The 12,500-nt window shown below is 36.3% G+C and overlaps 2 long non-coding RNA genes across 2 annotated transcripts; both read right to left on the reverse strand.

Annotated features, from left to right (window-relative positions):
• Positions 1 to 3,073: 3,073 nt before the first annotated feature.
• On the reverse strand, positions 3,074 to 6,530 carry LOC135216019 (uncharacterized). Its single transcript, XR_010314786.1, has 2 exons — positions 6,454 to 6,530; positions 3,074 to 4,126 (listed from the first exon to the last, which is right to left on the reverse strand). It is a non-coding gene; the product is annotated as an uncharacterized LOC135216019 (long non-coding RNA).
• Positions 6,531 to 8,165: 1,635 nt separating this feature from the next.
• LOC135216778 (uncharacterized) lies at positions 8,166 to 10,882 on the reverse strand. Its single transcript, XR_010314915.1, has 2 exons — positions 10,782 to 10,882; positions 8,166 to 9,019 (listed from the first exon to the last, which is right to left on the reverse strand). It is a non-coding gene; the product is annotated as an uncharacterized LOC135216778 (long non-coding RNA).
• Positions 10,883 to 12,500: the final 1,618 nt, after the last annotated feature.

The following is a 12,500-nucleotide window of genomic DNA, read 5'->3' on the forward strand; positions in this document are numbered from 1 at the left end:
CTCATCCTTATTGGTGATGGTGGAGGTCCCCTCGAAGGGCGTGCTACCAGGTCGTCCTCAGGGCGAGAGCTTGAGCTGCGATCACCCTCAGGGTTACTAGGGACGTCCTCAGGATGAGAGCTAATGCTTCTATCATCCTCAGGATCCCTCTGGTGCGATGGTCGTTGTGGGGCGGTGTCTGCTGCTCTCCTGACGGCGGTGGGGAGGAGGAAGGTCTCCTGTGTGATGTTCAAACTGGGCTTCTCCCTCCCGATGTGCAGCGCTTCTAAGATTCACCAATAAGGATGAGGCTCCGCCCACGAAGAGGACAGCCAACCAGCAACGGGCCCCCTGATGACATCGCTCGTGACGTCACAGGTATTGCCCAATGAAAAGTGAGGTACCTGTTTCTTCAAGCCAACCGAATGCAATAAATAGCGTGAATACATCTGACACAGACCATTGCACTCAGCGATCCCGTCCCGAAGATGGCCAAACGAGGTGGCCGAAACATGTAGACGCCTTGAAAACCAGAAAAGAAGAAATAACATGAAATACCGAATAGACCCCTGACGACTACGGCCTGTTCCCGACCTACGTAACCCACCTGTATACCTGTTGACGACCCCAGCCTGTCCCTGATAACCAGTTTTGCTTTTGATAACACCAGCCCGCCCGAAATTTCCGTTGACGACCTACAGCACGATGAACATTGGACAGCTGCTTTATAATACCAGCGTGCCAGAGGGGAAAATCATAAGGAGAATTGAAAGAATATTGTACAAAATCAATTCTGTGAATTCTGCCATTATTTTTAATAAAACTTGTTTGAAAGAAGGTCTGTTTCCAGCGTACAATAATAATAATAATAATAATAATAATAATAATGATAATAATAATAATAATAATTAAATGTGTTTTCTAGATTTAAGTTAAAGTTTCACGTACTTTTTGTACTTAACATCACACTGAAAGAAAAAGCTCTTTTAAATAGCTATTACTTCGGAGGTCTGATTTAGGTTATTCGTGGAATAGGAGACTGCTGTTATTATTATTATTATATTATTATTATTATTATTATGATTCAGTAGATGAAACCTATTCATATGGAACCAGCCCACCAAAATTCAAACTTCCATAGGATATGTTGGTGTTCATTAGGAAGAAGTAAGACGAGGTAAAGGAAAATACAGAGAGAAGAGATCCCTCTTATTATTAATAAAGACTTCTGGCGTATTGATTATCTAGTCAGTAATGTTGATGGTGTTGTACTGAGAACATTGTTGATGTTTAGTGTACAACTGTGGAGTAACTCACTTCAGTAATGTACAATGAAAAGTTCCTTAAAAAATAAACAGTTGAACTATTTTGAATTTTTATTTCCAAGATAAAACACTCAGACACTAATATGATCGACTGACGGCTTGAAGGAAAGAAGAAACTGGGGTAGACAGTCAATTATATATTGGAAGTATGAAGAGAGAGAGAGAGAGTGGGTTTTTCGATTCTCGTTTGTCAATTGATGGTGAAAAATAAGCAAACTTCCTTCTTCCATTTATTGATTTTTCGCGACAGCTGTTTCGCCTTTTATGGCATTATCAAGCGACTACTGACTTACAATCTGGCCTTCCGACGTACTATTCATATCATCATGTGGGGAAATTGAAGTCATGTATAGTATATATATATATTATATATATATATATATATATATATATTATATATATATATATAAAAACATATATATATATATATATATATATATATATATATATATATATATATTAGGTGGTTTCAGAGAAAATCAAGAGTGGACTGACATAACTTCTATTCTGTTATACACATAGTTGGTAGGATCAACAGTGTCCAATCCATTATTCATAATAACTTGCAACAGAATTGCTCGCTTGTAAGATTTAACTTTGACTGAATTCGACGATAAGCTTAAGACTTCATATTCCGGGTTATACCTTTTATAATTTGTACCTATAGGTAAGACATATGTTTTCCCGTAGATCGATTGAAATCAGTCTGTCTACAAGATAACATACGTATGTGATTTTATGTCGTTGAAAAAGGCATCGCCAAAAAAGGCGTGATCCGACCTCCAGCTTTCTCGAGACGCGTGGAAGATTTAAAACGTGCTAAAATCTATGGTCAAATAGAGCCTTGTTTCACCAGCGAAAATTAAAATACACATGTAATATTTTATTAGAAATAATTTTTCTGTACTGCTTAACATTATATATTTTTTTACATTTTCATTCTAATAAATAATTCATAAATAACCTATCCTAAGATTCCTGTATCTGCAACTCAGCGCGAAACGCCTTTTCCAGACCTTTTTAGGGTCTTCCAAAGACCTTTCCTACACCCCAACAAGAACAACAACAACAAAAACTAGTTTGTAGGCTTATTCCCCGAGAAAGCGAAAATAAGAAATCTGTATAACTATTTGAAACAGGAGAGGAATTTATTGTTGATTTGATTTATCACGATTCTGTTTGCAATACTTCGTTCTGTAAGAAGTTAATTTCAGGAGATTGTGTATTAATTATTTAAATTCATTTTCTCCACAACTACAGGGGGAGATCTGTAATGAGCTGATAAATTATTTAACCTGTAATTCGCGTGTTCTGTTATTTTTGTAGTTAAAGATTCTCTCTCTCTCTCTCTCTCTCTCTCTCTCTCTCTATCTCTCTCTCTCTCTCTCTCTTATGTCATTCATGGTTAGCGTGAATTTGATTGATCGTAATGTCCCTTTTTCACTCTTTCAACGTAGATTCATATATAGTCTTTCATTCTTTGAGCTCTCTCTCTCTCTCTCTCTCTCTCTCTCTCTCTGGTTTTTCCTGTTCATTAATTGCCAGTGTGATTCATTTATAGATCTCTCTCTCTCTCTCTCTCTCTCTCTCTCTCTCTCTCTCTCTCTCTCTCTCTCGTTAATTCAGCTATATATTGTACTGTGTTCTGAATTGATTACTTTCGTACTTTTTGATTGTCAATTGCTGAGTTCTTACAGTGTTCAAGTGTATTGTTTTTGGTGGTGGTTGGGGAGGGGGGTTGAGGGAGAGTAAAAAGAAAAAACATAAAGAAAAGTATTTTTGTTAATTTTTCTTTTTTATGGAAATTTTTTTTATGTACATTACCTAGTTTGATTGTTTCGTTGTGGTACAGTGTTCTCAGTGTAATTTTCAGTATAACACTAACATTCCTGACCAGAATGACCATTAGTGACGGTCTCCGACTCCATACATCAACAAACTCAGTCTTTAGGAGTATTAGCAAATTCATAAGCCTTCACCTCGGGTTGCTCCTGAATATAGAAACATCTCCTGACCATATATAACAATTTTATAGCAATTACATAGCAATTAACAGGTCACACATTCATAAGAAAATGTCACTGAGAATTTTTGCAAAGACGCGATCAAGTTCAAAGTCGGGGCATGAGAATGCAATTGAATTTTTTGGCTAATTCCAACCGCCTTGCTTTCACCTCGGCAGCGGTGCGGTGTCCGAATATGTTGCCTAAAAACGAGCCGGACCCACTGCCTCCTTTCTGTCCTCCTGAAGAGTCAGCGAAGCCGCCGTTGAATGCATTCCCGCCCTTCTGTCCACCGAAGGCGTTCCCGAAGCCGGAGCTGAAAGCATTCCCGCCTTTTTGTCCACCGAAGGCGTTCCCAAAGCCGGAGCCGAAAGCATTCCCGCCTTCCTGTACTCCAAAGGCGTTCCCGAAGCCTGAGCTGAAAGCATTCCCACCTTTTTGTCCACCGAAAGCGTTCCCGAAGCCGGAGCCGAATGCGTTCCCGCCTTTTTGTCCACCGAAGGCGTTCCCGAAGCCGGAGCCGAAAGCATTCCCGCCTTCCTGGCCTCCAAAGGCGTTCCCGAAGCCTGAGCTGAAAGCATTCCCACCTTTTTGTCCACCGAAGGCGTTCCCGAAGCCGGAGCCGAATGCGTTCCCGCCTTTTTGTCCACCGAAGGCGTTCCCGAAGCCGGAGCCGAAAGCATTCCCGCCTTCCTGGCCTCCAAAGGCGTTCCCGAAGCCAGAGCCGAACGCATTCTCTCCTTCAAAGAAGGCAGCATTCGGACGCGGGGAAGAAAGAGACAGTTCCATCGAGATGCTGAAGGTGAGGAAAATCGAGATCTGAAAGAATTGAGTTGATTAGGGAAGAAGAAACCAATGCTGATATCGAACTCTGTTGAAGTCTTCATATGTTAGTGTTTACAGTGAGAGCTATCGAAGTTGAATAAGAGTGCTTATATATAAACAAATATAATATATCTTTCTTGCGATATAGCATGAGATGTAAAGACTTGGAAGGATAAATATCTGTGTGTATATAATGTGAGTATATATATAGTATATATATATATATATATATATATATATATATATATATTCGTATATATATATATATATATATATATGTATATATATACATACATACATATATGTATATATACACACACATATATATATATATATATATCATATTAATATATATTATATATATATACATACATACTCCATTGTCTCACTTATTCCTTCGTGGATTTTGCATTTATGTATACATATTCATCACGTTCCAAAATTTCGTAATTTCAGTTATACATATACATCCATGCATGCATATATATATATATATATATATATATATATATATATATATATGTATATATATATATATGTATATATATGTATATATATATATATATATATATATATATACATATATATATATATATATAATATATATATATATATATATATAATGACTCCTTTATTGCTCCACTTATTTCTAGACTTTATCGTTAATTATTTTGCAGTGCTTGATGAAAAGGAGTTCATCCATGATACGTGTTATATTGTAAACTTTTGCCTAATTACTGCATGAATGATAATATTTTTATATTCAGTAATTCAGGCAGTTATAACCAACTTAATTTTTTTACTTCTTGAAAGATAAAACTCAGCGTCAGTGATCATTATTTGTACTAGTAAAAGAGAGCAGATTTTGTTAAAAGGGCCCATGTTTTTTTCATTCATTATAGGCAAAAGAGTCTTCAAAGAACGATTTTGTTTTTAGATAGATTAAAAAATAAGTTTAAAGGAATAAACACTTAGAGGGTTTTGAATAACAACATTGGCAGTCTTTTGTTCAGTATGTTTAAAAACACAAAAGGCGGACTGGGCCAGTGCTTTTGGGTTTTACCGTATATGCATATCCGGTTGCAGATTAACATACTCTACATTCATTCGTATGAAATAGCGTCCCATACCTTTCATTTTGACTATGACATACATAAAGGCTTTTCTGGTGATAGAAGTTCACTCTCGACGTGGTTCGGAAGTCACGTAAAGCTTGGTCCCGTTGCTGAATAACTTGCTCCATGCAACGTTAAAACACCATACAAACAAACATAAAGACTTCTTTATATTCTTTACATGTTCCGTGCAAAGACATTTCCTTTAGTGCCGTATGTTACCTGAGGTCCCTGTACTTCTTTTGATAAGATAGTCGAGGGTTTGGTTGGATTAACCACCGGACTTCCAAGAGCTTAAAAGTGCAAGGAACTCGTACGTGCAGTGTCCTTTGGTATGTGAAGGGTATTATCACCTCATCTTGTCAAGCGGTATTACGAAGTTGCGAAAAACCAGATTATTGATTTATTCGCCAAGCAATTCTTTCGATGGTAATGTATCAATGAATAATTATTGTGTCATCTCGCCAATCTTTTCAGTGGTTGGGGAGCGTCTGTTTATTTGTTTTGTTCAAGGCTTGTTGTGGTCTGAGTAATATAAGTTTGAAGTGGTCCATAACCTTATGGTTATTTGGGTAGAAATATTATGACATAAAACACATCATACTTATTTTTTTTAAACCGCTCGTCTGTTACTTTTTCGAGAGATGCGTCAGTACTTTTCAAACTAATTATTCATATAAAGGCCTTATTTTCATTGATTCTTGAATCTCAGGGGGAGAGAAAGTTTTTTTTTCCAAAGCAGAATATTATCAGATCTATCGACTTAGAAAGATTTGGTTAAAATTCAAGCTTATGTGTAAAGTCAATGTCTCGGTGAATTAGAAATCTTCTGTATGAACTGACATTGATGCAAATTTCACTTATGATTCAAAAGTAGGGCTGTATAAAAATAAATACATAATCGACGGGAAAGTCTGTATTTAATTGTTTTCGTTGCTAATATGAATATAGAAACTCGCCTGGAAGTGATCTAATATGCTCAAAGAAATGAAAGAAATCGTCCTTGAGCACTAGAGATTATTAATAAGCAATAATTGAGGTTATGGTTTATAGACAAGAAATGTTTGAGGTTATGGAAAAGCAATACTTGAGGTTATGGAGAGACAATGCTTGAGGTTATGCAGAAGCAGTACTTGAGGTTATGGAGAAGTAATACTCGAGGTTATGGACAAGCAACACTCGAGGTAATGGAGAACCAATACTCACCTTCCTCATGATGAAAAAGTGTAAGGACTTGGGAGAACAGAGAACCGTCTCCCAGCCAGTGTCCCTCGCAAATAAGTAAATATATTTGCAGTGGGGAATATATATATAGGCCAACCAGTCCCCAAACGTAATCTACTTTCATCTGAAAGTGGAGAGAGGTACAGGACACGAACTGTGTCATCCATTATTACAAATCAGCGCTTGGAGGTAGCCATTTACGATCAAAAGATGATGTTTAGAAAATAGGCTAAATATTACATGGCATCTAAATGAGGACGGTGACAGTTGTTGATGACCCTATGAATCTACAACTTTTTAGGGTAGACAGCTCCACATATGAGCTGTTTACCCTGATAGGTTGTGGATTAAGAGAGAAACCAACAGCAGCCACTTCCACCTTCATTTAAAGGCTAGATCAATCCTGAGTTTCAACAGAGGAAGGCTTCCACAACATCAGCCTCTTTCTGTATCCATAGTAGATCATATTCGTTTATCTCGTGAGGCCAATTCTGATATGTGGTACAGTTACTCAAGCACTCTCATTATCTATCTGTCTATATAGATAGATAGATAGATAGATAGATAGATAGATAGATAGATAGATAGATAGATAGATAGATAGGTATCAATAGAAGGATCCATAGTAATATTCTTGTTTAGAGAGAGGAAATGTATTTATAGAAATATTAACAGAGCTGAAAGCTTTCGTCCATCCTTCTGTGGTGATCGAGTACACAGAAGGATGGATGAAAAGCTTAAGCTCTATCGTAAATATTCCTAGAAATACATTTCGTATTGCTGAGCAAGAGTATTACTGTGGATCGTTCTATTGATTTCATATATATATATACATTCATCTACTTTTTCATAAATGCAAAGCCTTTGCCACAAATAGCCACCTCCAGACTTTTCATCTTTGAACCATCATTTATCCTCATTACCTAATACCTACACACTTTCACTCTATTCGTAGACACTACTAACTGCTCCCAAATGAATTATCATCTACTCCCTTGCACGCATCTATAGCACCTCTTATCATAAGCGATCTCAGTGGCCTTGAATATTATTTACTGCCTTTCACTTTTGTCCGAGACGTTATTTCGTAATATGTCTACATCCACAAGCCTCATGCGTGGTTAGATTAACACTTCTTCTCTTAGAATTTCATTGCAAATTCTACTTTTCTATTTAAGATAAAGGTAGTGGAGGGTTTTATCATTACGAGTATAATGCTCCATATATTGTACATTAAGCATTACTGAAGGTTCTTTGCAGTGTCCCTTCGGTCCGTAGCTACAACCTCTTTCATTCCTTTTACTGTACCTCCATTCATATGATCTCGCCTTCCATCTCGCTGTCCACCCTCTCCTAAAATATTTCTTAGTGCAACTGCTTTGAGGTTTTCCTCCTGTTAACCTTTCAGACCTACCTACTCTCAGTTTTCTTTCCAGCGCTGAGAGACCTCATAGGTCAGAATTCTATACTCCATTCCATTCTTTGTGGTTGAGGTTTTATATACTTAAAATAGAAAGGGGAAAATATAGCCACACGAACACTCCTTATCACGGACTCATCCAAATTTACTAGTCAAACAGGATTTATTATATTTAAAAAACGCCGTGACTTTTTCGTTGAGAAATCTAAGCATCTTTACATGTTTTTATAAATAATCTTCACATCTGACAAGACTTGGGTCAAAAAATACGAGACTGGGTCAAGATGTTTATTTGTATTTCAGGCCTTTAATTTCCAGTTCCTTACATTCCCAAATTAGCCTCTTTTTAGCATTTACAGTTAGATAAACCTTTAATTTAGTAAACCTTTCCTTTTAAGCATTTACAGTTTGATAAACCTTAAATTTTATGCAATTACAGTTTGATAAATCTTTCCTTTTAGGCATTAATAATTTTTTAAGCATTTACAGTTGATATACCTTTCGTTTAAGCCTTAAAAACTTTTTTAAGCATTTAAAGTTTGATAAACCTTTCCTTAAGCATTGACATTTGTTTAAGTATTTGCAGTTTGAAACATCTTTCATGAAGCATTAACAGTTAAATAAACCATTTCTTTCATAAACCTTTCCTTTAATTAGCAGTTTAATAAACCATTCATTTTTAAGCATTAAGTAATTTGATAAACCCTCCTCTTGAGCAGTAACAGTTTAATAAGCCTTTCCTTAAATAAACCTTCCCATGTCCGTTTAGTAAAACCAAGTTATTCAGTAGTTAAGTGAAGGTTGTCGAGTCTTAAACCCATAGGAAAATATCGCTAAAAAAATAAACTGTAATCCTTTTCGAATCGTCCGTAACCTCAGCTGACCTCAATGTCAGGGGAAATGATTGTGAAGGTGAACGTGGGGAGGTCGAAAACCGGGGTATCTGTTGAAGAAGAAAGGCCGTCGATATGGGAAGCCCCCATAACCGTAGCCGTAGGGATATCTGTGTCTGAATCCTCCGTAAAAGTTGCCGCCGAAGCCAAAGCCACCGAACTGAGGGTCGGCGTTCGGATGCGGGTGTGCTAGGCACGACACGGCTACGATGCTCAAGATCAGGAAAGTGTAAATCTGGTAGAGAGGAGAAACGTCAAATTATTATATAGTACATGTGGAGTTTATTGTACAAATCATGAAATATTAAGTGGAGTTTATTGTGCAAATGATGAAATATTAAGTGGCGTTTATTGTGCAAATGATGAAATATTATGTGGAGTTTATTGTGCAAATGATACGATATTGTGCAAATTAGATATTAATTGGAGTTTTTGTTATGAATGATAAGATATCAAGTGGAGATTATTGTACAAATTATCGTGTATTAAGTGGAGTTTATTGTGCAAATGTTAAGATATTAAGTTGAGTTTATTGTGCAAATGTTAAGATATTAAGTTGAGTTTATTGTGCAAATGGTAAGATATTAAGTTGAGTTTATTATACAAATTCGATATTATATGGAGTTTATTGTGCAAATAATAAGATATGAAGGGGAGTTTATCATGCAAATTATTAGTATATATATTAAGTGGACTTTCTTGTACAAATGATGGAATATTAAGTGGAGTTTATTGTGCATGTTATAAGATGTCAAGTGGAGTTTATTGTGCAAATTATAAGATATTAAGTGGAGTTTTTGGTAGGAATTATAAGATAGCAAGTGGAGTTTAATGTACAAATTATTATACATTAAGTGGAGTTTATTGTACAAATTAGATGTTATGTGGATTTTATTGTGCAAATGTTAAGATATTAAGTGGAATTTATTGTGCAAATGTTGAGATATTAAGTTGAGTTTATTGTGCAAATGTTAAGATATTAAATTGAGTTTATTATACAAATTAGATATTATGTGGAGTTTATTGTGCAAATGATAAGATATGAAGTGAGTTTATTATGCAAATAATAGTATATATATCAAGTGGACTTTATTGTACAAATGATGGAATATTGAGTGGAGTTTATTGTACAAATGATGGAATATTAAGTGAAGTTTACTGTACAAATGATAAGACATTACGTGGAGTTTACTGTGTACCTCCCGCGATGCACTGTAGGCATTACTTAAGGTTCGTTGCAGCTTCCTTTCGGCCCCTAGCTGCAACCCCTTTCATTCCTTTTATTGTACCTCCCTTTGTATGCTCTTTCTTCTATCTTACTCTCGACCATCTCCTAACAGGTTTTCCTCTAGTTACACCTTTCAAACCCTTCTACTCTCTATTTCTGTTTCAGCGCTGAATGACCTCAGCAGCATAGGCCCCAGACATTGGCCTCTGGCCTAAATTTTGTATTCCATTTCATTCCATTTTTTGTGAAGTTTGATGTCTTAGTGTTACTTTTATTGATCATAATGCGTTTGTCTGTGATGAGACTGATGCCCCCCCCCAAAAAAAAAAAAAAATCCTCTGAAGCTTATACAAAACCTTTGCTGCCTTTTGTAGAGGAGTTATTTTTAGGAACACAAAAGAGAACCCGTCCAATGCTGCCAGTTCTTGTTTTCTTTTATATATTTAATCCGCAAAAAGGACATTTGAGTTAAATTTTACCCCTGAAATCAGTCAATATCTTGGTTAGACGAATGTTTTATAAATATGGTAGTAAGTGTCTTTATTGAAAAAAAAGCAGACTTGCACGACAGTAGCTAGAGTGAGTAAGCAATCTTTTATTGATGTGAGACGAGAAAATGCGTAATTTTATAGTTGTCATTGGTGATTTTGACAAGATAGCTCATCTGGAAGCGACCCAGTTAACTAGACGAAGTTCTAGCCTTTAGAAAAATTAAGGAAATCGTTCAGAAAAGCACTGTTTCTGTGGTTATACAAAAGCACCAACTTACCTTCCTCATAATGAAAAGACAAGAGTATTGGACGATCGACGATCCCTCTTCCAGCTAATCTTCCTGGCAAATATGTTGATCATTTGGACTGCGGATTGTTTATATACACCGACCTGTAGCCAGACGTGATTCATTATTATGAGGAAGTGGAAATGCAGAGGGCATTAATAACAGCATCGATTATCACTGATCAGCAGTTAGAGGTAACCAGTTAAAGTGTCCTTCTAGCAGGAGAAAAATGTAGAGCCGTAGTTCCCATTTGGGGCTATTTTGATTTTTAAGGGTGGGCAATTCCAGAATGTTCAAACCAAGTTAATTGCCTCTTAGGCTTCCTCCACGTGAATATAAGAATTATATATCCACACATAAATATAATGATTATATATCACCACTGGGGGCATCAGGATTTTAGATGCGATTAGGTGGTGCATGGCCAAAAAAAAATGGTTTGGAGCCACTGATATAGAAGAAAGACACAATGTGGTCCGGAAGATTGTTAAGTGTGTCTCTAGAACTGGAATTTATATATCCAAGTGTAAACTGTCTTCCAGATGAATTTTAGACTGAGAGAGAAACCACTGAAATAATAAATCAGTTAGAAGACTGTATAAATATGTCTCTAAAGAAAGAACTTATGTATCTGTTGTGTCAAGTGAGATTTCGATTCAAAGAGGAATCACTGACAAACTAAAACAGCCATGAAATTCAAGTGCAAAACACTTCCACAACTTCAGTCACTTTCTGTATCTGTACAGAGGATGACACTTTTCATGTATGGTACCGTTGATTTGTAATTTTCCATGTTATTTAGAGTTTCTTGTGATATACGACCCTTCCTTTCATCAATTATTTCTACCCATTAGATCAAACAAGACTACTTTTTAGTTCTCTCGCCTTTCACAGCATTTGTTCCAAATTCCGTGCACTTTTCAATCAGTTATTTTCACCAGTCTTTCCACAACCTCAGATTTTTGTCACACACCCACAATTACCTTTTACGTTTTTGTCAAGAAAAATATTGAGATGGCTGTTTGTCTGTCCGTCCGCACTTTTTCCTCTCCGCCCTCAGATCTTAAAAACTACTGAGGCTAGAGGGATGCAAATTGGTATGCTAATCACCCACCCTCCAATCATCAAATATACCAAATTGCAGCCCTGTAGCCTCTGTAGTTTTTATTTTTATCTAAGGTTAAAGTTAGTCGTAATCATGCGGCTGGCAACGCTATAGGTGCCAATAACACAGGCCATTAACGGGTATAGTTTCATGTGCTCATAAAGCATTATACCGAGACCACCCAAAGCGGCAGTACAGAAAACTCGATTGCTACGTGGATCATTTTGTTTTTTGTCCCTCTTTCCTGTTAGTATATATACATACATGTATAAATATACATAAGTATATTTGTATATGATATATTTATATTTGCATTCTTTTTGTGGTCCGCGATTGAAAGCGGGTTGTTCAGTTTGTGAGCCAGTCGCAGTACAATATAGTTGAGAGAGAGAGAGAGAGAGAGAGAGAGAGAGAGGGAGAAGAGAGAGAGAGAGTGTGTGTTAACTGCCATTGAAATCAAACTAATTCATAAACTATGAACAGTGATTATATTTTCCTTTGTCCAACTAAGTTCATCGAAAAGTAAAAAAACAAAAACAAAAAACTGGATAAATGTATTCAATGTCACACTCAATACTCCATAAACAACAAGAAGATGAATAAAC

The sequence above is a fragment of the Macrobrachium nipponense genome, chromosome 6 (genome assembly GCF_015104395.2).
Source record: "Macrobrachium nipponense isolate FS-2020 chromosome 6, ASM1510439v2, whole genome shotgun sequence".
NCBI classification, from domain to species: Eukaryota; Metazoa; Arthropoda; class Malacostraca; order Decapoda; family Palaemonidae; genus Macrobrachium; species Macrobrachium nipponense.